Source organism: Ovis canadensis, chromosome 4 (genome assembly GCF_042477335.2).
Source record: "Ovis canadensis isolate MfBH-ARS-UI-01 breed Bighorn chromosome 4, ARS-UI_OviCan_v2, whole genome shotgun sequence".
NCBI lineage: Eukaryota > Metazoa > Chordata > Mammalia > Artiodactyla > Bovidae > Ovis > Ovis canadensis.
Window position 1 is genome coordinate 120634065 of NC_091248.1, and position 25520 is coordinate 120659584.

The 25520-nt window shown below is 45.7% G+C and overlaps 1 pseudogene and 1 gene segment (V, D, J or C); both read left to right on the forward strand.

The window, feature by feature from the left end:
* LOC138439578 (T cell receptor beta constant 2-like) overlaps positions 1–25520 on the forward strand; it is a 93633-nt gene that overhangs the window by 46990 nt on the left and 21123 nt on the right.
* On the forward strand, positions 19336–24871 carry LOC138439057 (uncharacterized; annotated as a pseudogene).

Consider the following 25520-nt stretch of genomic DNA (forward strand, 5'->3'; position numbering starts at 1 on the left):
TCAGTCGTGTCCGACTCTTTGAGATCCCATGAATCGCAGCACACCAGGCCTCCTTGTCCATCACCAACTCCCAGAGTTCACTCAGACTCACGTCCATCGAGTCAATGATGCCATCCAGTCATCTCATCCTCAGTCGTCCCCTTCTCCTCCTGCCCCCAGTCCCTCCCATCATCACAGTCTTTTCCAATGAGCCACCCCTTCTCATGAGGTGGCCAAAGTACAAAGACTTTCAGCTTTAGCATCATTCCTTCCAAAGAAATCCCAGGACCGATCTCCTTCAGAATGGACTGGTTGGATCTCCTTGCAGTCCAAGGGACTCTCAAGAGTCTTCTCCAACACCACACTTCAAAAGCATCAATTCTTCGGCACTCAGCCTTCTTCACAGTCCAACTCTCACATCCATACATGACCACAGGAAAAACCATAGCCTTGACTAGACGGACCTTTGTTGGCAAAGTAATGTCTCTGCTTTTGAATATACTAATCTAGGTTGGTCATAACTTTTCTTCCAAGGAGTAAGCGTCTTTTAATTTTATGGCTGCAGTCACCATCTGCAGTGATTTTGGAGGCCCCCCCACCCCGCCCTGGCAAATAAAGTCTGACACTGTTTCCACTGTTTCTCCATCTATTTCCCATGAAGTGATGGGACCAGATGTCATGATCTTCCTTTTCTGAATGTTGAGCTTTAAGCCAACTTTTTCGCTCTCCTCTTTCACTTTCATCAAGAGGCTTTTTAGTTTCTCTTCACTTTCTGCCATAAGGGTGGTGTCATCTGCATGTCTGAGGTGATTGATATTTCTCCTGGCAATCTTGATTCCAGCTTGTGTTTCTTCCAGTCCAGCGTTTCTCATGATGTACTCTGCATAGAAGTTAAATAAGCAGGGTGACAATATACAGCCTTGACGTACTCCTTTTCCTATTTGGAACCAGTCTGTTGTTCCATGTCCAGTTCTAACTGTTCCATGTCCAGTCCATCCTAAAGGAAATCAATCCTGAATATTCATTGGAAGGACTGATGCTGAAACTGAAACTCCAATACTTTGACCACCTGATGCAAAGAACTTACTCATTTGAAAAGACCATGATACTGGGAAAGATTGAAGTTGGGAGGAGGAGGGGATGACAGAGGATGAGATGGTTGGATGGCATCACCGACTCAATGGACATGAGTTTGAGTAAACTCTGGGAATTGGTGATGGACAGAAGCCTGGTGTGCTGTAGTCCATGGTGTTGCAAAGGGTCAGACACAACTGAGTGAATGAACTGAACTGAACTGAAAATTGAATACTGTAACACCAATTAAAAGAAAACTCAAGTAAGATCATGTATAAAATAAAGAACTAATGAAAACATACTCTATAGCACAGAGAACTCTACTTAATGCACTGTGGTGACCTGAATGTGGAGGAAGTCCAAAAGGAAGGGGACGTGTGTATATATATGGCTGACACACTTTGCTGCACAGCAGAAAGTAGCACGGCATTTTAAAGCAACTATACGCCAACAAAAATTTATTTTAAAAAGAAAACTCTATACAAATATCTCTCACTAGATTTTTGAAGGTTAATCATATAGCATAGGAAAATATACAAGATAGAGTGATTTCCTCAGAATCGAAAATAGCTTCAGTTCAGTTCAGTTGCTCAGTCGTGTCCGACTCTTTCTGACCCCATGAATAGCAGCATGCCAGGCCTCCCTATCCATCACCAACTCCCAGAGTTTACTCAAACTCATGTCCATTGAGTCAGTGATACCATCCAGCCATCTCATCCTCTGTCGTCCCCTTCTCCTCCTGCCCCCAATCCCTCCCAGAATCAGGGTCTTTTCCAATGAGTCAACTCTTCGCATGAGGTGGCCAAAGTACTGGAGTTTCAGCTTTAGCATCAGTCCTTCTAAAGAACACCCAGGACTGATCTCCTTTAGAATGGACTGGTTGGACCTCCTTGTAGTCCAAGGGACTCTCAAGAGTCTTCTCCAACACTGCAGTTCAAAATCATCAGTTCTTCAGCACTCAGCTTTCTTCACAGTCCAACACTCACATCCATACATGACCACTGGAAAAACCATAGCCTTGACTAGATGGACCTTTGTCGGCAAAGTAATGTCTCTGCTTTTGAATATGCTATCTAGGTTGGTCATAGCTTTCCTTCCAAGGAGTAAGCATCTTTTAATTTCATGGCTGCAGTCACCAGAAGTAAAATAGGATTTGAAGGGTGGTGAAAATTCTGTAGTCTGTTTCTATACTCAAGATCATCCAGAGGTTAAAAAAAAAAAAAATGCTGTGTATTTAAAGGGACAAATGTGTTCTACTTGCAGGGATTTTAAAGAGATATTTCCTCAATTGGGTAGAGGCAAGCATGATTATTATTGTCAAGAGATTGTCAGCCAGGAGGAAGATGAGAGATGCTGCAGGGTTTACTAAGCAGAGCCCCAGAGAGGAGGCTGAGAGCAATTACTGAAGAGGCTCAGGGAAAGACAGAAAGAAATGGACAGTGCTGAGTAACAGGTGTTACATTAAAGTGCAGAAGATGGAGGGGCCATTTCGGAGATCCTGGACATCTCAAGGATTCTCTTTTCTTCTCACTCCCTCTGTTAAGGACAAGGGAGCCTGGCCCATACTGGGGAACTGGAGTTCCCAAAACTCTTGAGTGTGTTGGCCTTGGGAAGGAGCAATCAGAAGGAAGTTCTGAGAAGGAAGGGCGAGGAGGTATAGGAACTGGTTCCTAGTACAAGGATATGGGGGACTCAGGTCAACAGCATCACTTCAGTGTCCTCTTTGATGATGAGAAAGAAGAAACCAGAGCAGCTTCACAGTCAATAGGACAGGGATGGGGGAAGAAGCATGTATCTGAGAGTGAATTAGCTCATGGCTTGGGAGGAATATAGAAGCAGCTGCCTCCTAAATATTGGGTTAATTTAATATAGGAAGTGCTTGGGATAAACTATAAATCTCTGAGTACTGTAACTGTCCACCTCTATGGTGAAACCTGTGTGCAGGTCAGGAAGCAACAGTTAGAACTGGACATGGAACAACAGACTGGTTCCCAATAGGAAAAGGAGTGCGTCAAGGCTGTATACTGTCACCCTGCTTATTTAACTTCTATGCAGAGTACATCATGAGAAACGCTGGGCTGGAGGAGGCACAGCTGGAATCAAGATTGCTGGGAGAAGTATCAATAACCTCAGATATGCAGATGACACCACCCTATGGTAGAAAGTGAAGAGGAACTAAGAAGCCTCTTGATGAAAGTGAAAGAAGAGAGTGAAAAAGTTGGCTTAAAGCTCAACATTCAGAAAACAAAGATCATGGCATCCTGTCCCATCACTTCATGGGAAATAGATGGGGAAACAGTGGAAACAGTGTCAGACTTTATTTTTGGGGGGCTCCCAAATCACCGCAGATGGTGACTGCAGCCATGAAATTAAAAGATGCTTACTCCTTGGAAGGAAAGTTATGACCAACATAGATAGCATATTCAAAAGCAGAGACATTACTTTGCCAACAAAGGTCCGTCTAGTCAAGGCTATGGTTTTTCCTGTGGTCATGTATGGATGTGAGAGTTGGACTGTGAAGAAGGCTGAGCGCCGAAGAATTGATGCTTTTGAACTGCGGTGTTGGAGAAGACTCTTGAGAGTCCCTTGGACTGCAAGGAGATCCAACCAGTCCATTCTGAAGGAGATCAGCCCTGGGATTTCTTTGGAAGGAATGATGCTAAAGCTGAAACTCCAGTACTTTGGCCACCTCATGTGAAGATTTGACTCACTGGAAAAGACTGTGATGCTGGGAGGGATCAGGGGCAGGAAGAGAAGGGGACGACAGAGGATGAGATGGCTGGATGGCATCGATGAACGACTGACCCAATGGATGTGAGTCTGAGTGAACTCTGGGAGCTGGTGATGGACAGGGAGGCCTGGAGTGCTGCGATTCATGGAGTCGCAAAGAGTCGGACATGACTGAGCGACTGAACTGAACTGAATGGTTTTGAAAGTACCATGGAATTTGGAAAATCCAATGGATAAAAGTATAAATACATAGTGAGTTTATCTTTGTGAATGTAGACAAACTGGAAAATTTGGAAAGATGCAATTTGGAATGATAAGGTTTCCTTATAATACAAAATTATTTACTTGAGGCAGGTTCATGAGAACTAAAACTACTTTTCCCCCCCTTCGAGAACACTTGTACCCATAGCTAGGATATGGAGGACTGCCTAGGACTGAAGGAGAGCCAGTTTTGCTCCCCACCATCTTTTCCAAAAGGAATGGCACAGGGCTGGTGGCCCAGTGGTTGAGAATTCACCTTGCAATGCAGGGGCCACCGGTTCGATCCCTTGTCTGGGAAGATCCCACGTGGCGCGGGGCAATTAAGCCTGTGGACCACAGCTACTGAAGCCTGTGTGCCCCTAGAGCCCGTGCTCCACGACAAGGGAAGCCACCACAATGAGAAGCCTGAGCATTGCAACAAAGACCCAGTGCAGCCAAAAAAAATAATATTTGTTTAAGGAATGGCACAGAAATAGAAAAAGAAAGAAGACTCCTCCTTAGAGCAGAGTCAATGTCATGACAGCAGCTGCATCTCCCTTATTCGTATGGAATAGGGACCGTTGGCCCTGAACTCACTCCACCATGAAGGGGACTGCGGGCAAGAAAGCCATCTCTGAAGTTTGAGATGAGGACCCATTTCTTGCCTGGAGATGACAGTGATTCAGCAAAGCTCTGGCTGTGGCTGAAGCAATTAGGAGGATGGGGCAGTGTCTTTCCTTCTCTTCCTGCCCAAGAATACTTTGGTTCCAGCAAAGCTCAAGAAAATCTCAAAGGTGTTCAATGCAAGGAAATATTCTCAGCAATCCCAGGAAAGTCACCTCAATGCAGGAAGGACATTGAGTCCTGGAAAAGGGGCGATATGTGAGTGGCTGGAGGAGCTAAGAAGATGGTACGACACCCCAGTTATAGGCAGAGCTCCCCGTGACTGCGATCCAGAGCAGAGAACACAGCCTGGCTACAATGCAATACCCAGCGACAGAATCCTCCCATGTGGAGCCCCATCTGGAGACCACAAACCAGGAAAGCCACACCCCACAAGCAGCAAAGAAACTGAACTGGCTGGTAAAAGTAAGAGGTTATTGAAGAAGACAGATCTCTTCTCTGCCTTTCACAGCCCCCATAAAAAGAGAGAAAAGAGAAGGAAGAAAGATCCATCTAACACCAGCCTTGAGAAAAGAAGTTACTTATATAGTTGCTGTTGTGACCACATGGACTGCAGCACGCCAGGCTTCCCTGTCCTTTACCATCTCCCAGAGTTTGCCCAAACTCATGTCCATTGAGTCAATGATGCCAACTTAGACTGGCTACTACTAAATTTAATCTGCCAATGAGAAAAGAGCCCCGAGTCTAGGATCTTGAAATGAATACAGATTGATAAAATAACCCATGAAGTGGATTTGGCTAAGTTTTTACACAGGAGATACTTTCAAAAGGTCGTGGCTGAAAATCACACCAATGGATAGTCAAAGATAGGAATAATCTTGGAATTTTTTTCCTACAGAATAGAAATGAGAACTTCGAGGTAGAAAAACTGCTGCTTTGATGATAGTGGAAGTTTCATGTACTCACATTTCTAAGTGATGATCAAATATGTTGTACCAATTTTCATGATAAAGATATAAAAATACAGAAATATTTTTCAACTTTGATAAGAGTGTGCTAATAAGAAGATGTTAAATGGATAGAAACCAGCAGTCTCAGAGGAGGGCAAGGAAAATGCCAGTGGCTGCAAGCCTTGCCAGCCCACATTGACCAGGACCTGTAAGGAAATGGGAGGGGCTGCTCTCCTGAAAATGAGGGTCAAGTAACTGCAGAGAGACATCACAGATACCAACTAGGGCCCACAGGGCAGGCAGTTGTGCCTGAGTGACGCTGCCATGGGCCCCCGGCTCCTGGGCTGTGTCCTGTTTTGTTTCCTGGGAGCAGGTGAGTCCCAGACCCATGGGCAAGCCTTGGCTGTATCTTGCCAGTTTTAGCTCAAGTCCTTCTCTGAAGGTTGCAGCACCAGGTGCCTCCTCAGCTTTCTCTTGCTCTACCTCCTTCCTCCACAGGCCCCCTGGAAGCCGATGTGACCCAGAGCCCAAGACACTGCATCACAGAGACCAGAAAGAGGGTGACATTGACTTGTTCTCAGAATATGAACCACAATGTGATGTACTGGTATCGACAAGACCCAGGGCTGGGTCCAAAGCTGATCTACTTTTCAAGGAATGTTGGCTTTGTTGAAAAGGGAGATATCTCTGATGGATACACTGCCTCTCAAGAAGAGAAACCAAACTTTCCCCTGATCTTGGAGTTGACCAACACCAACCAGACCTCCTTGTACCTCTGTGCCAGCAGTGAATCCACAGCATGACATAGCCAGCTGCTCTCTGCACAAAAAGGGCAGCCACAAGAGAGAGGAGGCTCCTCTCTTGGGAGGCCCAACCCAGCCAAGGGGACAAACTTCCCCACCATCAGAGACCCCAGGAGTCCTCCCCTGCCTCCCCAGCTTTGGGGACTCAGAGCAAGGCAGCCCCTCGGCAATGTGTCCCCCTCTTACTTCCGGTACCCACGAGCTTTTCAAAGTGCAGGCAGAACACGCTCCCTGTGTGAAGTCTAGCACCAAGGGTAAAGAATTTCTCTCCTAGAAAAGGAATTTTATGCATACTGCAACCCTTCCTCCTTGCTGAGCTTCACTGTAGCCAAAACTGAAGATTTCATTTTCAGCTGAATCACTTAACCAAATTTCAATCTCACCTTCCAGGACCTATTCCTGGAGGTTTTGACACTTGGGGAGAATAACACACCTGAGTTGTTAACTAAATCTAATATCTCTCCCATTTCCCTCATCTCCGCAAGTGGTCTGCCATCCAGCCAAACGCACAAGCCAGAGATGTAGCAGTCGTCCTCACCATCTCAGACATACTCTCCCTCCACACTTAATCCACCACCATTGCCTGCACGCTTCTTAGTATTAAATTCCTTGCAAATTTTACTAATTTTTCTAATCTCACTGATAACACTGTGATCTGATATGTGCTCCCCCACCACCTTCCAATGTGCTCCCTGCCCCCACCCACAAACCACTCTGGAGCCTAAAACCCATCAGTGTCTTTCATTTACTTAAAGTCGCAAGTTTATGGTAGTTCACAAGCTTCTCAACACCCTCCAAGATGCAGTCTTTGCACCTATCTTCCTTCCTAATTGGGCTTCCCAGGTGGCACTAGTGGTAAAGAACCCACCTGCCAATGCAGGAGACATAGGAGATGCAGGTTTGATCCTGGGGTTCGGAAGATTCCCTGGATGGAGGCATGGCAACCCACTCCAGTATTTTTGCCTGGGGAATCCCATGGACAGAGGAACCTGGTGGGCTACAGTCCACAGGGTCTCAAAGAGTTGGACACAACTGAAGTGACTTAGCATGCACGCAGGCACTTTCCTAACTGGAGAAGGGAATGGCAACCCACTCCAGTACTCCTGCCTGGGAAACCCCATGGACAGAGGAGCCTGGTGGGCTACCGCTCATGGGGTCGCAAGAGTTAGACACGACTGAGGGACTAAACCACCACCTTCCTAAGGGGAACGTCCTCTTTCAGTTACCACACCTGCTTTCCATTCAAGGAGACAGAGTCCACCTCCCCCAGGTCCTCAAATGTGTCCTACGCTGACTCACTCTTGGATCTTCACCAGTAATGTTCACTCTCCCAGAGCCCTCTTCCTCTCCCTCTCTACCTGGACACCTAGCTGATGATTTCTCCGCATACCAATCCAGAAGTCTTTTCCTCCAGGGAGTTTTCCTCGAATCCCTGATGGGATTATTTTCTCTGCTATGTGCTCTAGTAAAGTGAAGTCACTCAGTTGTGTCTGACTCTTTGTGACCCAATCGACTCTAGCCGACTAGGCTCCTCCTTCCATGGGATTTTCCAGGCAAGGGTACTGCAGTGGGTTGCCATTTCCTTCTCCAGAGGATCTTCCCAACTCAGTGATCAAACCCAGGTCTCCTGCATTGCAGGCAGACACTTTACCGTCTGAGCCACTAGGGAAGCGCTCTAAAGACAGCCAAAACTATTATTCTCAGGGCAATTAACACACTCCGTTGTTTGCTATTTAAAATTTATATGAATAAAGGCAAAGTCAACGAGAGCAGGGACTGTGCCTATACTGGTTCCTCTTTTCCCTGTACTTACCAGAGTGCCTGAAAGGAGTCCTGATATATGCATAAAGGAACTGGTCTTCTTTTCAATCATCTTCCCAATACTTCTCCGACTTGTCCAGGATCTAAGTCCCCTGCAAAGTCCTCTCCCACACCTACCTTGGGGAAATGCCAGGGTTTCCACCTGGGCACATAAACAAGATAAAGCATGTCCTCTGGTAGGTTTATTTTTCCTCTACTGCAGCCCCCGTTTACTCTGTGCTATGTCACCAACAAGGCTGTTGCCTCTCTTGGGTACCACTGTATCCATTGGATTCTTTTCTGTTGAGCCCTAAAATACCTGTCAGCCACTGCAGATGCTTCAGCTTTGCGGTTCAATACAGCAGACCCTATTATTGTTCCCAGTGGGTTCCACCATCACGCCCAGGTAGAGTTTCCTGCTGAGTGGCACCTCTATTGATGAAAAGACAAGAAAAAGCCTTTGGCTCAACCTTTTTTTTGTCAGTGCTGAAGGGGCAAGACTACAGATCTATGTCTTGATCTTCAACGTCTTACTGAGATTTTAGCACACAGTTTCATTCAATTACATACATTCCAACCATTAAAATAATAGTTTTAACTTGAAGCAAGGGAAGGCAGAGGACCTCATCAAAGACACAAATTCAGGCAGTAAAACCCAGCTGAGCTTAGAATCTGCTCATCTTTTCAAGAACTATGGCTATATTGCTGGGTAAGTTTATCCTGCCAGGCTCCATGCCTACCCTTACTTCGAGGTGAGTTCTCTCCTGGGAATTATCACACGCTGTCATATACAGAGACTTCCACAGGACCATTCTCTCTTTTTTCCAAGACTTACCCAAGGTATTGATGAACTACTAAAGTTGTTGCTCTTTAGGTCCAAGCTGGATTATACCTTTTATTATGGCTGTGCTGTGTTCAGCCATGTCTGTAGTACCCTAGGCAAGAATACTGGAGTGGCTTGCCATGTCCTTCTCCAGGGGATCATTTTCACCCGGGGACTGAACCCCCACGTCTCCTGCATTGGCAGGCTAATTCTTTACCACTGGCGCCACCTGGGAAGCCCCACTTTTATTATATTCTCAATATAAATAGAATTATACTAATTAAATCAAAGATGTCAGTGGAGACTGACACCCAAAGATTGCCTCTTGTGAAATAGAGTCTATATCCAATAACCTACTCTTAGTTCCTGGAAGTCATCACAAGTGAACCCTATCTCTTGAGAGACTCTGAGACAATGATGTCTACAGACCCCTTTGCACTTATATAGAATCCACAAACCCAGTGCCCTCCATTGTATCAGAGCCTGGAGCTGCTGCTGCTGCTGCTAAGTCGCTTCAGTCATGTCCGACTCTGTGCGACCCTTTGGACAGCAGCCCACCAGGCTCCTCCATCCACAGGATTCTCCAGGCAAGAATACTGAAGTGGGCTCAGCCTGGAGCTGGCATACCATTATTCTTGACTTAAACCTGCCCTCTGGCACCAGTTTCCTCTTTGTTCCTAGGGCCAGGAGAGTTCTAATTTAAACTGTTCCTTAAAGGAATTCAGTCTTGGTCTTCCTTAAGGAATCTTTTTCTGGTGCCTAATCTCTACCTCAAATAACTGCTCACATGTTAAAGAAATATCTGCAGAATTGGGTGGATTTTTAGAGCTAAAACATGCTACGGCCTGGATGTTTATGTTTCCCCCTCTATCCAGAATTTATGTTGAAATTCTAGTTGCAAATGTGATGATATTGGGGGTGCGGCCTTTGGGAGATGATTCCTGTATGCTTAGTCACGCAGTCGTGTCTGACTCTTTGCAGCCCCATGGACTGTAGCCCGCCAGGCTCCTCTGTCCATGAAGATTCTCCAGGCAAGAATACTGGAGGGGGTTGCCATGCCCTCTGCCAGGGGATCTTCCAGACCCAGGGATCGAGCCCAGATCTCCCTCACTGCAGATGGATCCTTTAATGGCTGAGTCATCAGGGATGCCCAGGGAGATGATTAGGTCAAAAGAATGGAGCCCTCGTGGATGGAATTAATGCCCTTATAGAAGAAAGCCCAGTGAGCTCCCCAGCCCACCCTCTAACCAAGTGAGGCTGCAAGAAGTCTACAACCAGAAAAGAGCACCCACCAATAATGCAAGCACCCTGATCTCAGACTTCCAACCTCCAGAACTGTGGGAAATAATTTCTGTAGTTTATAAGCTACCCAGTCTGAGGTTCTGTTAAAGCAGCCAGACTAAGGCAGAACACTACTCATGATCTGTTTTCTTAATTTTTCGTTCACTCGCTGTCAATGTAGACTACTATTTCTGTATTTTTGCATTAAATCAATTTTTTCCAGTATTCCATTCTTTTTCTCTCTTCTCATTACTTTATGCATTTTCATGGAACAACATCATTCAAGTTCATCACTTTAATAAAACTCTCTTTCCTAACAACTATCAGATTTGGTATTCTAATCAGTTACCTAATTTGAGCTTCAGCCCAACTTACACAACTTTCTACACGGTAATGTCACTTGAAGTCTCCATTGGTACTTCAAACTCAATTTGCCATGTTCTACAAACTTAATCTTTCTGCCAGTCTTGATGAAAATGAATTCATTCAGTCTTTGAAGAGAAGGTCTTTAAAGCAGTAGTCCACATTAAATGAGGTCACTGGGATGGGCCATCTGCCAATATATGGCTGGTGTCCTTACAAGAGGAAAAAATGAGGACACAGAGACACACAAAGAAGCAAGACAACGTGAGGACAGGGGAGAAGACGGCCACCAGCCCTCCAAGGACAGAGGCCTCGGGAGAAACCAACCCACTGACACTTTGATCCTGAACTTCCAGCTTCTAGAACAGTGAGAAGATAAATTTCTGTTAATCGCCCCTTCTACGGAACTTTATTAAGGGAGCCTTAGCAAACTGAGAGGAGAAGGCAATGGCACCCCACTCTAGCACTCTTGCCAGGAGAATCCCATGGATGGAGGAGCCTGGTAGGCTGTGGTCCATGGGGTTGCGAAGAGTCTGACATGACTGAGAGACTTCACTTTCACTTTTCACTTTCACGCATTGGAGAAGGAAATGGCAACCCACTCCAGTGTTCTTGCCTAAAGAATCCCAGGGATGGTGGAGCCTGGTCGGCTGCCGTCTGTGGGGTTGCACAGAGCTGGACACGACTGAAGCGACTTAGCAGCAGCAGCAGCAAACTGAGAGAGCTCAGCACACAGGCCCTTGCTGTCTAGCACATGCTGAATTCCAGACTCAGAGAAACACAGCAGTGCTCAGCACAAGCTATATTGTTTGTGCGAGCACTCTAGGTAAAATGAATCACAGCCACCAGCTATGAAATGGTGAGAACACTCCAGAAATTCAAGTTCCCAGGCCGACTGGGATCAAGCCAAATGCCAGCTTTGTAAGCAGGTCCTTCCACAGATCAGACAACGTTAACTTTTTTCTACACACATGCACACACACACGTAGCCCCACAAGGGAAAGGGCTGGCTTTCACTTTAGCACCTCCTGACTCTCTAGAATCTGAGTGGCTGAGGAACCGTGAGCTTGGGCGGGACCATGACTTCATAGCCCATTCTTCTGTAGCCTGGGTCTGGGAGAGGACCCTCTTGCCTTGAGCCTGCCATGGGAATCAGGCTCCTCTATGCCTTTTGCTTCCTGGGAGTAGGTGAGTCCAGAAAGTTGGTGGCAAACCCCTGTCCCATTGCTTCTAGACCTTGGATACAAGATTTTCCTCTCATCAAGCTTGCTGTGTGTGCCTGTATGCTTAGTCATGTCTGACTCTTTATTACCCCAAGGACTGTAGCCCACCAGGTTCCTCTGTCCATGAAATTTCCCAGGCAAGAATACTGGAGTGGGTTGCCATTTCCTTCTGCAGGGGATCTTCCCCAATCCAGGGATCAAACCCTGGTCTCCCGCACTGCAGGCAGACTCTTTACCACTGAGCCACCAGGGAAGCTTCCTGATGGCCTCTTTTTTCACCTCCTCCATCCTCCTTCACAGGCCTCATGGATGCACAAGTAACCCAAACTCCAAGATATCTGGTCAAAAGGAGGGGAGAGAAAGTTTTGATAGAATGTATACAGAACATGGACCATGAGAGAATGTTCTGGTACTGACAAGACCCAGCTCTGGGGCTGCGGCTGCTCCATTTCTCAATCGATGTTGACGTGCTTGAGGAAGGAGATGTGCCCTATGGGTACAGCATCTCCAGAACGAAGAAGAAGAGCTTCCCTCTGACCCTGGAGTCTGCCACCACCAACCAGACGGCTATGTACCTCTGCGCCAGCAGTGAATCCACAGCGCGGCACGGCCACATCCTCTCTGCACAAAAAGGGCAGATGCAGGAAGCAGGGTGGGGGGGACCCTGAGTCAGGGCCCAAGTTATGCTGCTTCTACAGCACGTGTGTGCCCTTTAGAAGAAAGGCAGACAGTGGGAGGGACCAAGCCCACAGCCACACTTCTTGGCCAGGGCAGCACAGGCTAGTTTTTAAGCCCCCGTCACCACCCTTCTCCAAGTAAGGGGCCGTTCTGGAGTGGACCTGCCCAATCTTCTATGTTGTTCCCAACCTAAAGTCACGAAACTCGACCCACACCGGGAGGACTCCTCTCTCAAATCCACACTAGGGAACTTCTCCCCTACCTCTTTTTTTTTTTTTTTTTTGATTAATGTATTTGTCTTTGAAATTCTATTTAAACTGTAAGGGTCTCAGGTTATAAAAAGTGGTGATGGAATTTTTTAAACATTTATTTAGAATTTGTGCAAAGGCAAATTAGAGCCTCGTTGCTGTTGTACTTGTGCCCATTCATATCTGACTCTTTGAGAACACCCCAGGACTGTAGCCTGCCAGGATTTTCCATCCGTGGAATTTACCAGGCAAGGATGCTGCGCACAGAAATGAAGACCGAGCACAGCCAAAAATAAATAAATAAAATGTTTAAAAATTATAGCTTAACATTAAAAAATTTTTATTGGAGTATAGCTGTTTATGCCCTCAGCTCAGTTCAGTTCAGTTCAGTCGCTCAGTCGTGCCCAATTCTTTGTGACCCCATGAATCCCAGCACGCCAGGCCTCCCTGTCCATCACCAACTCCCGGAGTTCACTCAGACTCACGTCCATCGAGTCCCTGATGCCATCCAGCCATCTCATCCTCTGTCGTCCCCTTCTCCTCCTGCCCCCAATCCCTCCCAGCATCACAGTCTTTTCCAATGAGTCAACTCTTTGCATGAAGTGGCCAAAGTACTGGAGTTTCAGCTTTAGCATTATTCCTTCCAAAGAAATCCCAGGGCTGATGTCCTTTAGAATGGACTGGTTGGATCTCCTTGCAGTCCAAGGGACTCTCAACAGTCTTCTCCAACACCACACTTCAAACACATCAATTGTTCGGCACTCAGCCTTCTTCACAGTCCAACTCTCACATCCATACATGACCACAGGAAAAACCATAGCCTTGACTAGACGGACCTTAGTCGGTAAAGTAATGTCTCTGCTTTTGAATATGCTATCTATGTTGGTCATAACTTTCCTTCCAAGGAGTAAGTGTCTTTTAATTTATGGCTGCAGTCACCATCTGCAGTGATTTTGGAACCCAAAAGGATTAAGTCTGACACTGTTTCCACTGTTTCCCCATCTATTTCCCATGAAGTGATGGGATCAGATGCCACGATCTTCGTTTTCTGAATGTTGAGCTTTAAGCCAACTTTTTCACTCTCCTCTTTCACTTTCATCAAGAGGCTTTTTAGTTCCTCTTCACTTTCTGCCATAAGGGTGGTGTCATCTGCATATCTGAGGTTATTGATATTTCTCCCGGCAATCTTGATTCCAGCTTGTGCTTCCTCCAGCCCAGCGTTTCTCATGATGTACTCTACATATAACTTAAATAAGCAGGGTGACAATATACAACCTTGACGCACTCCTTTTCCTATTTGGAACCAGTCTGTTGTTCCATGTCCAGTTCTAACTGTTGCTTCTTGACCTGCAGACAGATTTCTCAAGAGGCAGGTCAGGTGGTCTGGTATTCCCATCTCTTTCAGAATTTTCCACAGTTTATTGTGATCCACACAGTCAAAGGCTTTGGCATAGTCAATAAAGCAGAAATAGATGTTTTTCTGGAACTCTCTTGCTTTTTCCATGATCCAGCGGATGCTGGCAATTTGATCTCTGGTTCCTCTGCCTTTTCTAAAACCAGCTTGAACATCAGGAATTGGTTAAATCCTTTTTTTCCTTTCCTTTCCTATCCTCTTCCTTTTACTATACATTTGCTACCTGCTCAGTATCTTTGTACTTTTAAAAAATACTTTTACGTTTGTGAACGCATGTAAGAATTAAAGATTTTAAAATTTTTAAAAAATTAATTAATTAATTAAAAAATACTTTTAAAATTTTTATTTGTTTCTTTATTCTGTTTTTTTTTTTTAATTTACTTTTGGCTGTCCTGGGTCTTCACTGCTGTGCAGCTTTTTCTAGTTGCTGCAGCCGAGGCTGCTCTCCGTTGCCATGTGCAGGGGTCTCCTGGTGGTGGCCTCTCTTGTTTCAGACCTCGGGCTCTAAGCACACGGGCTTCAGTAGTGGCACGCAGGGGCCCTAGAACATGGCTCAGCAGTTGTGGCACACAGGCTCAGCTGCCCCGAGGCATGAGGGATCTTCCCAGACCAGGGATCCAAACTGTGTCCCCTGCATTGGCAGGAGAATTCTGAATCAGTGGACCACCAGGGAAGTCCTGAGTAGCTTTACTCTCCACTGAGGACAGTCACACATTGTCAGCCCTTCCTTGAGATGAACTTGATCAACCGTATGTGCTGATTCCAGAGACGGTTTGGGGAATCCAAATTCTGTTCATTCAGCCTATAAAGGAAAACTGAGAAAAAGGAAACTTTCTCCACATTCTCTGAATGATCAGTAATGACTGAAAAGTTCTGAGAGAAGAAATAAGCTAGGATGCAGGAGGTGGTAAGAATTCGGTTGTATCTGAGGTCACAGCAGGGCTCCCTCACTTTCTCCCTCACCTCCAGGAAGAAGAGAGTTACTCCTGGAAGCTGACCTAGAAGAATGAGAAAAGTTTTTCCCAAAGGCCCTGCAACCTCTCATAGCATCTCATCGGCCTGCATTATTTCTCATGTTCCTTCCTGAACCAATTACAATCAGGTTATGATGGTTTTGATTTGCTGAAATGCATCCAGGTCTGTTCATGGAACAGGAAACAAGGTCAGAATTGCCTAACTTAATGGGCAGCATGCGAGACAGATAACTAATCAAACTTATCAGCATTCTCGTAGGCAGGAGACAGAGGAGATTTGTATTGCGTGGGTGACTAACAATCATGAGGGCTTCCCTGGTGTCTCAAACAGTAAAGAATCCACCTCAGTGCAGGGGGCCCAGGTTCAATCCCTGGGTCAGGAAGATCCCCTGGAGAAGGGAATGGTCACCCACTCCAGTACTCTTGCCTGGGAAATCCCATGGACAGAGGAGACTGGTGGGCTACAGTCCATGGGGTCGCAAAGAGTCGGACACAACTGAGCAGCTAACACACACACTCGCACAACAGTCATGAGTGCCGTCCCCCACATGTCTCTGGCTTCCCCCCTTCCTCACACATGGTGGGATGGTACTTCCTGGCTTCTGGAGGTTGGGGCTAGGGCAGGGCATGAGACTTGTTGCCGAGAATGAGCGATAAGTACAAGGGACATGTTACTGCCAGGCCAGAAAGTTTTAGCAGCCAATGTAAGATTTCCAGACCTCTCTTTAGTTCTGCCTGAGAGATGAGTGAGTTCTGGAGACGGTGGGTTCAGAGGGGCCATCGCCTTGCAGTCTCTGAGGCAGCTGCAGTCAAGGACTCAGACCCCTGGGCTGGCCATTGGGAATGACACATACACACTATTGATGCTGTGTATACAATGGATAACTAATGAGAACCTGTCGTATACAGCACAGGGAACTCTACTTAATTGCACTGTGGGAAGGAAGTCCAAAGGGAGGAGATATGTACACTTACAGCTGATTCATTTTGCTATACAGTAGAGACAAACACTACCTTGTAAAGCAACTCGACTCCACTAAAAAACAATTAAAAATTTTTAATATTCTTTTTCAGGACTTCCCTGGTGTTTCAGTGGCTAAGACTCCACACTCCCAAGGCAGGGAGCTGGAGTTCGATCCCTGGTCAGGGAAATAGATCCTGCATGTTGCGTCTAAGAGTTCAAACAGCTCAACCAAGATCGAAGGTCCCATGGATTTCAACTAAGACTTGGAGCAGCCAGATAAATAATAAATACAGTTTTTAAAAATGTACATTTTTCATAGTTTTGCATCCCTAGCCCTGGAACTGCATTCCTAGGTCTCTTTAGCTGAGGCCTTGGGCTTTGGGTGGAGGGTTTTCTCAGCCCCTCTGTTGAGGCCTCCTCCTAGGAGAAGGAGGTGGAATCCAGGGACAGTTTCCCCTCTAATTCAGCTCCAGGTGCTTCTAGATCCTAGCTCCCTCTCACAACCTCCTCCCCACCTCAGGGCCCAAAGAGTGTTTTGTCTGGAGCTCTCTCAATGGTGGGAAGACCCCAACTCCTGTACTGATCCACCTGACCCTTGAGCAGCGCCTCATTACATCTGGGAAATGGAACAGGGAGTCAGGGCTTTCTCCCAGTTTAGATTCTTGCTTGTGCCCTCACAGGAAATCACTAGGCAATTGTCTGAAGAATTTAGGATTGCTAAAACAGAGAAAGACTGGGTTATTTTGGAAGAACGTTTGATATATTTGACCAAGAGATTTTAATGTAGTTAATGTTTCATGTCAATAAAAAAATTGGATTATTCTATACCTTTTACCTGGTGGCTCAGCTGGCAAAGAATCTGCCTGCAGTGAAGAGACTCTTGTTCAATTCTGTGGTCAAGAAAATCCACTGGAGAAGGGATAGGCTACCCATTCTAGTACTCTTGGGCTTCCCTGGTGGCTCAGATGGTAATCTGCCTGCAATGCAAGAGACCTGGGTTCAATGCCTAGGTTGGGAAAATCCCCTGGAGAAGGGAAAGGCTACATTCTCCTGTATTCTGACTTGGAGAATCCCATGAACTTTATAGATCATGGGGTCACAAAGAGTCAAACACAACTGAGTGACTTTCACTTCACATACCTTTTACCTGGATGCTACTTGGTGGGGTTAATTTGGAACTACTGTTTCTAGCATCTGCCACAGATGTAGAGGCAACACACACACACACACACACACACACACACACACACACCACATAGAAAAGGGCTACTGGAATATTGTTATCCCTAACATACCACATTTCCTCCTTTTTTTTTTTTTAGTTCTTTATTTTTTATTTTATTTTTTTTACTTTACAATATTGTATTGGTTTTGCCATACATCAGCATGAATACGCCACAGGTGTACATGTGTTCCCAATCCTGAACATCCCTTCCCATAACATCCCTCTGGGTCATCTCAGTGCACCAGTCCCAAACATCTTGTATCCTGCACCAAACCTAGACTGGCAATTCATTTCTTGTTTTTCACAGTTTTACTTTTCTAAAATATTGGCAAATCCTATAATCAATGTTTATTACTACTATAGTAGAATTAACCACCACCCCAAAACAATAAAAGTTATTTTAAAGTACATTGTACAATAGATGGCATCTTAGAATCAAAGAAATAAGTTAGTTTTGCAGGGATCTCTTTCTAGAGATCCCTCATTTCCTTTAGGGTATTAGGCCTATAGTTTTCAGTCATCCACCAGCTTCTACTCTACTAAGGCAGGAGTAACGGAATGTGAGACAACCTCTTGTGGGACCTATGCTAGCTTTTGAGCTTTGGTATCATGTACACATGGATCCATGTCCTGCTTCTGCGGCTTAGTCACAAATTATGTGAACTTGATTAGGTTACATAAACATCTTTGGGATGAGACGGTTGGATGGCATCACCGAATCAATGGACATGAGTTTGAACAAGCTCCGGGAGATGGTGAAGGACAGGGAAGCCTGGAGTGCTGCAGCCCATGGGGTTGCAAGGAGTCGGTTACAACTGAGTGACTTAAATGAACTGAGCTAAATCTATAAACCTTCCCAATCTGTAAAATATGGGATCATAGTTGCCTAAGTAGCCTAATTTATAGATAGTCTGAAATGACACGTGTAAAACAGAGTAAGTGTTCAAAAATACTCGCTTAGCTTTTACCCAAGTGTTAAGCTGTTTCAGGAAGTTTCATGATAGAGGAAACAATTGAATGATGAAAATGGACCATAGCACTGTGGCCAAATTTTACAGACGGAGATCTGTCTTATAGTCCATAATGAGCTGCATTATAATAGAAGAAACCTTATTACAAATAGCCATTAAGTAAAGAGGAACCAGTTATGACTGAGATGACCAAAATGAGGAGGAGATGTGAAAGATGAGAGAGGTACAGTGCATTTAAATTGTGAATTAATAAATGAGAGAGGTGAGAAGAAAATAGATAATGAAGATGAACTTCTGAGCCTAGACAACAAGACAAGTGGGGGTACCATTTATTAAGAGGAATGAATTCAGAAACAGGACAGTTTACCAGAGTAGGTACCAGGGAAAGAAAAATCAGTTTGGAATAACCAAAATACTCAGCCAACGGTTGCAATCCTGAGTAATGTTACCCCAGTACTCTTGCCTGGAAAATCCCATGGATGGAGGAGCCTGGTGGGCTGCAGTCTGTGGGGTCGCTAAGAGTTGGACACGACTGAGCGACTTCACTTTCACTTTTCACTTTCATGCATTGGAGAAGGAAATGGCAACCCACTCCAGTGTTCTTGCCTGGAGAATCCCAGAGACAGGGGAGCCTGATGGGCTGCAGTCCATGGGGTCACAGAGTCGGACACGACTGAAGCGACTTAGCAGCAGCAGCAGCAGCAGCAGTAGTCTAAAATCCTACCTTTAGTTATCTGAGGTCAATACTGCATCCCATTCTTGCTTTATACCGAGGAGTAGAATATGCATGCGTGGAAAAAAAAAAAAAAGAACATGAGTGGGGCTCAGCAATGATGGATGGGGAGTGGCGGAGGGTGGTGATGAGACCACAGTTGCAAGCTGGGAGCCTCGTGAATAAAGATCCAGCCCAGGTGAAGAGCCACACAGCCCCACTAGGGGGCAGAAGAATCGTCTCCATTTCTGCAGAAACTAGGCTTCCTGCGACAGGCGAGGAACACAGTCAGCAGGGAAGCGCTACACGGTGGTAAAGGAAGAACTTGAATTTGATGCGTTAGTGCCTTTTCTCTGCGGAGAGGCAAGGCTGTCACCTAAAGATGTTGACTCTTCTGCTACTTCTCCTGGGACTGGGTACGGCCTTATCCCGGGGGAAATTTGGGGTGACTATGCATGCTGAGGAGTAGAGGGTCTGAGGCCCCCAGTCCGCGGATGGGAGCGATGTTCTATTAGGGAATCCTAACACAGTACTGCTGGAAGAACAAACCCAGAGTGGAGGCAGTGCTCCAGGGCTGCTGGGAGCTAAGGTGAGACTGGAGCAAATAGTAGGAGCCCCTCCTGCCTGGGGACAAGCTTGTCAGCTCTCACGGGTGTTTCTGTCTCTCTGGATCTAGGTTCTGTGTTCGGTGCTCTCCTCTCTCAAAAGCCAAGCAGGGCCATCCGTCAACGTGGGACCTCCATGATGATCGAGTGTCAGGTCGATAGCCGGCTCACCTTGATGTACTGGTACCGTCAGCTTCCAGGACAGAGCTTGGTGCTGATGGCTACTGCCAATCAGGGCTCCAAGGCTACTTACGAGAGTGGGTTCACTGAGGACAAGTTTCCCATTAGCCGCCCAAACCTGGCGTTCTCAGCTCTGACTGTGAGCAACGCGAGCTCCGAAGATAGCAGCTCTTATTTCTGCAGTGCTGCAGACACAGTGCTGGGCACGGATCAAGGGTCTCAGCAAGAACCCCTCTCCCTCCCACCCAGCTCTCAGCCAGGTGAGCCTGAGAACCCTGGGAGGCAGGCTGGAGGGGGAAACCACAGAGGCAGCTGCCTGTGTGCTGGTGGGCGGGGTCGGCGTGAGTGGGTCGGCTGGGGATGAGGCGGGAACTGGGGGATCAGCTGGGGGACTCCATCCACAGACAGGAAGGGTGACTACTGAGGATAAAATTTCCAGAGGAGTGTTTAGAAATAGTAAAGACAATCAGATACAGTTTGCCTTCCAGTGGCAGAGTCAGAAATACCCTCTAAGTATTTTATCTCTGAACTATATTTAGCCTGTTCCCTATTAATATAGTTCAGAATGCACTTAGTCATATTTATATCATACTGGTCCATTACACTGATGGCATTTTGCTGATTGTTCTCAGCGAATGAGAATTACAAAGCCCTCTAGATGCCTTGGTATGATATATGGATGGCTGCTGCTGCTGCTGCTGCTAAGTTGCCTCAGTCGTGTCTGACTTTGTGCAACCCCATAGACGGCAGCCCACCAGGCTCCCCCGTCCCTGGGATTCTCCAGGCAAGAACACTGGAATGGGTTGCCATTTCCTTCTCCAGTGCATGAAAGTGAAAAGTGAAACAGAAGTCGCTCAGTCGTGTCCGACTCTTCGAGACCCCATGGACTGCAGCCTACCAGGCTCTGCAGACCTATGTAAATCTGCAAAAATTCAGGAATCTGCCGGCTTGGTGAGCTTCTGAGTAGTCCAGAGGTGTGAGATATGCTGGAAGGTCCTCCAAAGTGAGAGGCGAGCTGTTTCCAGACGTGGAGAAAGAGGCACAACTCTTCGTGGGACCCTTTGGATTTTGGAGTTAACATTTACTACTCTTGGGTATGCTACTCTGGTCCATTTACTATACAATCCGTAAGGCTGGGCCAGTGCAAAGCAGAGCTCGGTAGCAGAACGAGGCTATGATGGAAGCTTCTCAGCCACCAGGGTCATAAACCAAGCAGGCTCAGTTGTTCTTGAAGTGCCTGTGGCAGATATCAGTGCTCTGTAGAGCTCCTGACATTCCCCAGTGAGAATCACGAGGCTGACGCACAGAGCTCTGTGTCACGATTTACTCCCTTCTACCTGCCAATAACTATTTTCCCTTTGAAAAACTGCTCTTGGCTCTTTACTAAAGGCTTATCATGGCATTCAGACCTGGACGTCAGCAGACCTGCAAAACTGTAAAGTTGAAGACGGGCGGAGTATTCTGTTACGAAGCAGAAAATGTATAATCAGGACCAAATTCCAGCACAGCTGGAAAGAGGCACAATTCAATTGCAAAAGCAAGTCCCAGTGTCAAGATACATACTCCCATTGCACCCACACCTTACCCTCAGTCTACAGTTCTGTGGGAATTTCCCTGTTCCCCAGTTGAAAAGCCAGGAGCCTGTTTTCTGGGTAGGCTTGCACTTTATTCTGGAATCATCACTATATTTTAACACAAGTGTGGTTCAGAAAGGTGGTGGTGAAGGAAAATCTTCGCAAGGTCCAGAACTTCAGTCCTGAAGGATAGACCTAGCTTGTGTTCAGCTTCCTTTCACTGTCATCTAGACTCTAGCCATTCATTCACATTTCCCCCTGTTTTGCTTCTCTCTACTGTGTTAGGGGGTCATTCCTTTAGACTCTCTGTCCCGTTTACTGATTCACACCTCAGCTCCAATAACCTGTTTCACCTTCCAATCGACTTTTTAAACTTTATTTTCACTTCTAGGAAATCTACTTGGGTCTTTAACATATATGAGCCATCATTTTTAAAAATTAACTAATTTTTGGCTGCACTGGGTCTTCATTGCTGCATGTGGGCTTTTTCTAGTTGCAGCGCGAGAGCTTCTCCTTGCGGTGGCTTCTCTTGTTATGAAGCCCAGGCTCTAAGGCATGCAGGCTTCAGTAGTTGCAGGGCGTGGGCTCAGTAGTTCTGGCCCATGAGCCCTAGAGCATGTCGTGAAGCATGGGCTTAATTGCTGCACTGCACGTGGGATCTTCCCAGACCAAGCGCTGAACCCATGTCCTCTGTACTGGCAGCCAGATTCTTAACCACTGGGCCACAAGGGAAATCTGATGAGTAGTCATTTTTAAAGAACCTGGCTCCACATGCATTTTATTTCTCTAAGGATAGGTGGCACAGTGGTAAAGAATCCCCCTGCCAATGCAGGAGACATGAGAGGCAGGTTCAATGCCTGGGTCAGGAAGATCCTCTGGAGTAGGAAATGGCAACCTACTCCAGTATTCTTGCCTGGGAACCCTCATGGACAGAGGAGACTGGCTGGCTACAGTCCATGGGGTCGCAAAGAGCTGGACACAACTGAGCACTGAAGAAAATTAAACTTCTACTTGGAATTTTTATCTATTCATGCCAACCTCAGTTTTCTGGTGGTTTCTGCTGCCTCTCACTCAGAGTGGCTTATTTCTTATGCATTATGCAATTTAATATTATAAATTTATCATTGGGAATCCCCTAAATCTTGGAGTAAAGGTAGGCTTTCCAGGAAATATACATTTTTGGCTCTGTCAAGCAACTGGGATGCAATAGACGTGTTTTCTTTTGTAATTTTCAGTGTCCATCTTTATGGCCGTACGGAGTCTATGCAAAACCCCAGTGGGCTGACTACTCAGTGGCCATGAATATTCAGAGGAAACTATTTATAATCCTCCAGCCAAAGCGAAGACCAAGAAAAATAACAGTCCCTGTCCATTGCCTGAGAGGTTAGCTTTGTAGTTTCCCTTTCCCTAAGCGTGTGCTCTTCCTGCATCCTGGCTCGAGGAAGGAGCGACTCCCATCATGCTTCTAGGGCTACACAAGGTCCAGCGGGGCTCAGCCAGCTTCTACACATGCTGCCTCTCCTGGTCACGAGGATCCATATGAGCACCTGTTTGATCAAATGGATCAAAAATGCTGGCTGACCTGTTTCCTGCTCCACTTCCCTAGGAAGTGGGCAAATTCACCTACAGGTAAGCTTTGGCCTGTGAGCCCCCTCCTACAGGATGGCAAAATTTTCTCCTAAGAAGCAGTAAAAACACCGTGGTTAGGAACTTGATCTCTGTCCTCAGGCAGACCTGAATTTAAAACTTAGCTCCCCTGCTTCATCACCAGGTGTAACCTTGAACAGGTTACACAATCTCATATTCATACATATAATATCCTCATATATAAAATGAGGATAATAGTGACGCAAAAATACAAGGAAAGGGGTTTTCATAAGAGTGAGATGAAGTCATCCATGTAAACCACATAGCACTGTGCCTGGAAGAGACAAAACACACATTTTAATTAATATCTAAATTTATTTCTCACTGTGACACATGACATTTTACCATTAACAATTCCATCCTCAAGATTAAGTATTGCCCTCTCTGGGACATTTTTATTTATAATTGTAACTGTTTCTCCTTATTTTAACTATTTCTTTGACAAAATTCATGCATAGTGTAAACGACACATATTATTAAACTGAGGAAAATTAAAATCACTATTTAAATGAGATTAGATAATATGATATATATTTTATAATTCATTCTCTTCAGTTCAGTTCAGTTCAGTCGCTCAGCTGTGTCCGACTCTTTGCGACCCCATGAATCGCAGCACGCCAGGCCTCCCTGTCCATCACCAACTCCCGGAGTTCACTCAGACTCACGTCCATCGAGTCCCTGATGCCATCCAGCCATCTCATCCTCGGTCGTCCCCTTCTCCTCCTGCCCCCAATCCCTCCCAGCATCAGAGTCTTTTCCAATGAGTCAACTCTTCACATGAGGTGGCCAAAGTACTGGAGTTTCAGCTTTAGCATCATTCCTTCCAAAGAAATCCCAGGGTTGATCTTCAGAATGGACTGGTTGGATCTCCTTGCAGTCCAAGGGACTCTCAACAGTCTTCTCCAACACCACAGTTCAAAAGCATCAATTCTTCAGTGCTCAGCCTTCTTCACAGTCCAACTCTCACATCCATACATGACCACAGGAAAACCATAGCTTTGACTAGATGGACCTTAGTCGGCAAAGTAATGTCTCTGCTTTTGAATATACTATCTAGGTTGGTCATAACTTTTCTTCCAAGGAGTAAGCGTCTTTTAATTTCATGGCTGCAGTTCATTCTCTTAACCCAACAATATTTCATAAATGCCATGTCAAAAGAGCTTACCTTAACTCATAAGAATATTTCAGTGTATCGATGACCCTCCTTTAAATACAACTTTTTACATTAAAATTACTACCAAGGTGAAGCATCCATATGCCAGATGATAGGGTAATTTAATTTAAAAAGCAGTCATTGTAGGTGTGAATTTATTTCTCTCTCTCTTTGTTTTTTTTGCTGTGCCATGCAGCCTATGGAATCTCAGTTCCCCGACCAGGAATCGAACCCTTGACCCTGCTTTGGAACTGTGGAGTCGTAACCACTGGATCACCAGGGAAGTCCCTGTGTAGACTGGGCAGGGAATGGCAAAAGCACTCCATTCCCAAGCTTCACCTGAATTTAACAGGGCTGATAACTTGTTATCCAGGTGTCAACTCAAATACCACCTCCCCAGAGAGAGTTTTCCTAACCTTCTATGCTCACATAGTACCTGTGGACCCAGCCACCAGTTACTCACATTTATTATCACTTTATCCTATTTCACTAAGACCTAATTATCAGTTAGTTCAGTTCAGTTCAGTTGCTCAGTCGTGTCCGACTCTGACACCCCATGGACTGCAGCCTGCCAGGCTTCCTTGTCCATCACGAAATCCCAGATCTTGTTCAAACTCACATCCATCAAGCCAGTGATGCCATCCAACCATCTCATCCTCTGTTGTCCCCTTCTCCTCCTGCCTTCAATCTTTCCCAGCATCAGGGTCTTTTCCAATGATCTAATCATTGGAATATAATCAATTAATCATTACACTTTGCTATAAATAGTTGATCCTTGAACTAGGTACAGATTAGGGACACTAACCCTCTGCACAGTTGAAAATCCACGTATAACTTTGTAGGCACTTCTTCGTATCTAAAGTTCCACGTCCTGTATTTAACCAACCTCAAATCATGTAACACTACAATAGTTATTGAAAAAAAATTCCATGTATAAGTAGACCAGTGCAGTTCAAATTCCATCTTGTTCAAAGATCAACTGTATATATTATATACACATCATATATATATATAAAGATACATATATATTTTTTAATGTACTGTCTGCCTCTCACAGTTATATCTCCTTTCATATGTGTGGACACACACACACATAATTACACATTGTTGTGGTTTAGTTGCTAAGTTGTGTCCAACTCTTTGCAACTCCATGGACTGTAGTCAGATAGGCTGCTCTGTTCCTGGGATTCCCAGGCAAGAATATGGGAGTGGGTTGCCATTTCCCTCCTCCAGGGGACCTTCCCGATCCAGAGACTGAACCTGCCTCTCCTGCATTGGCAGGTGG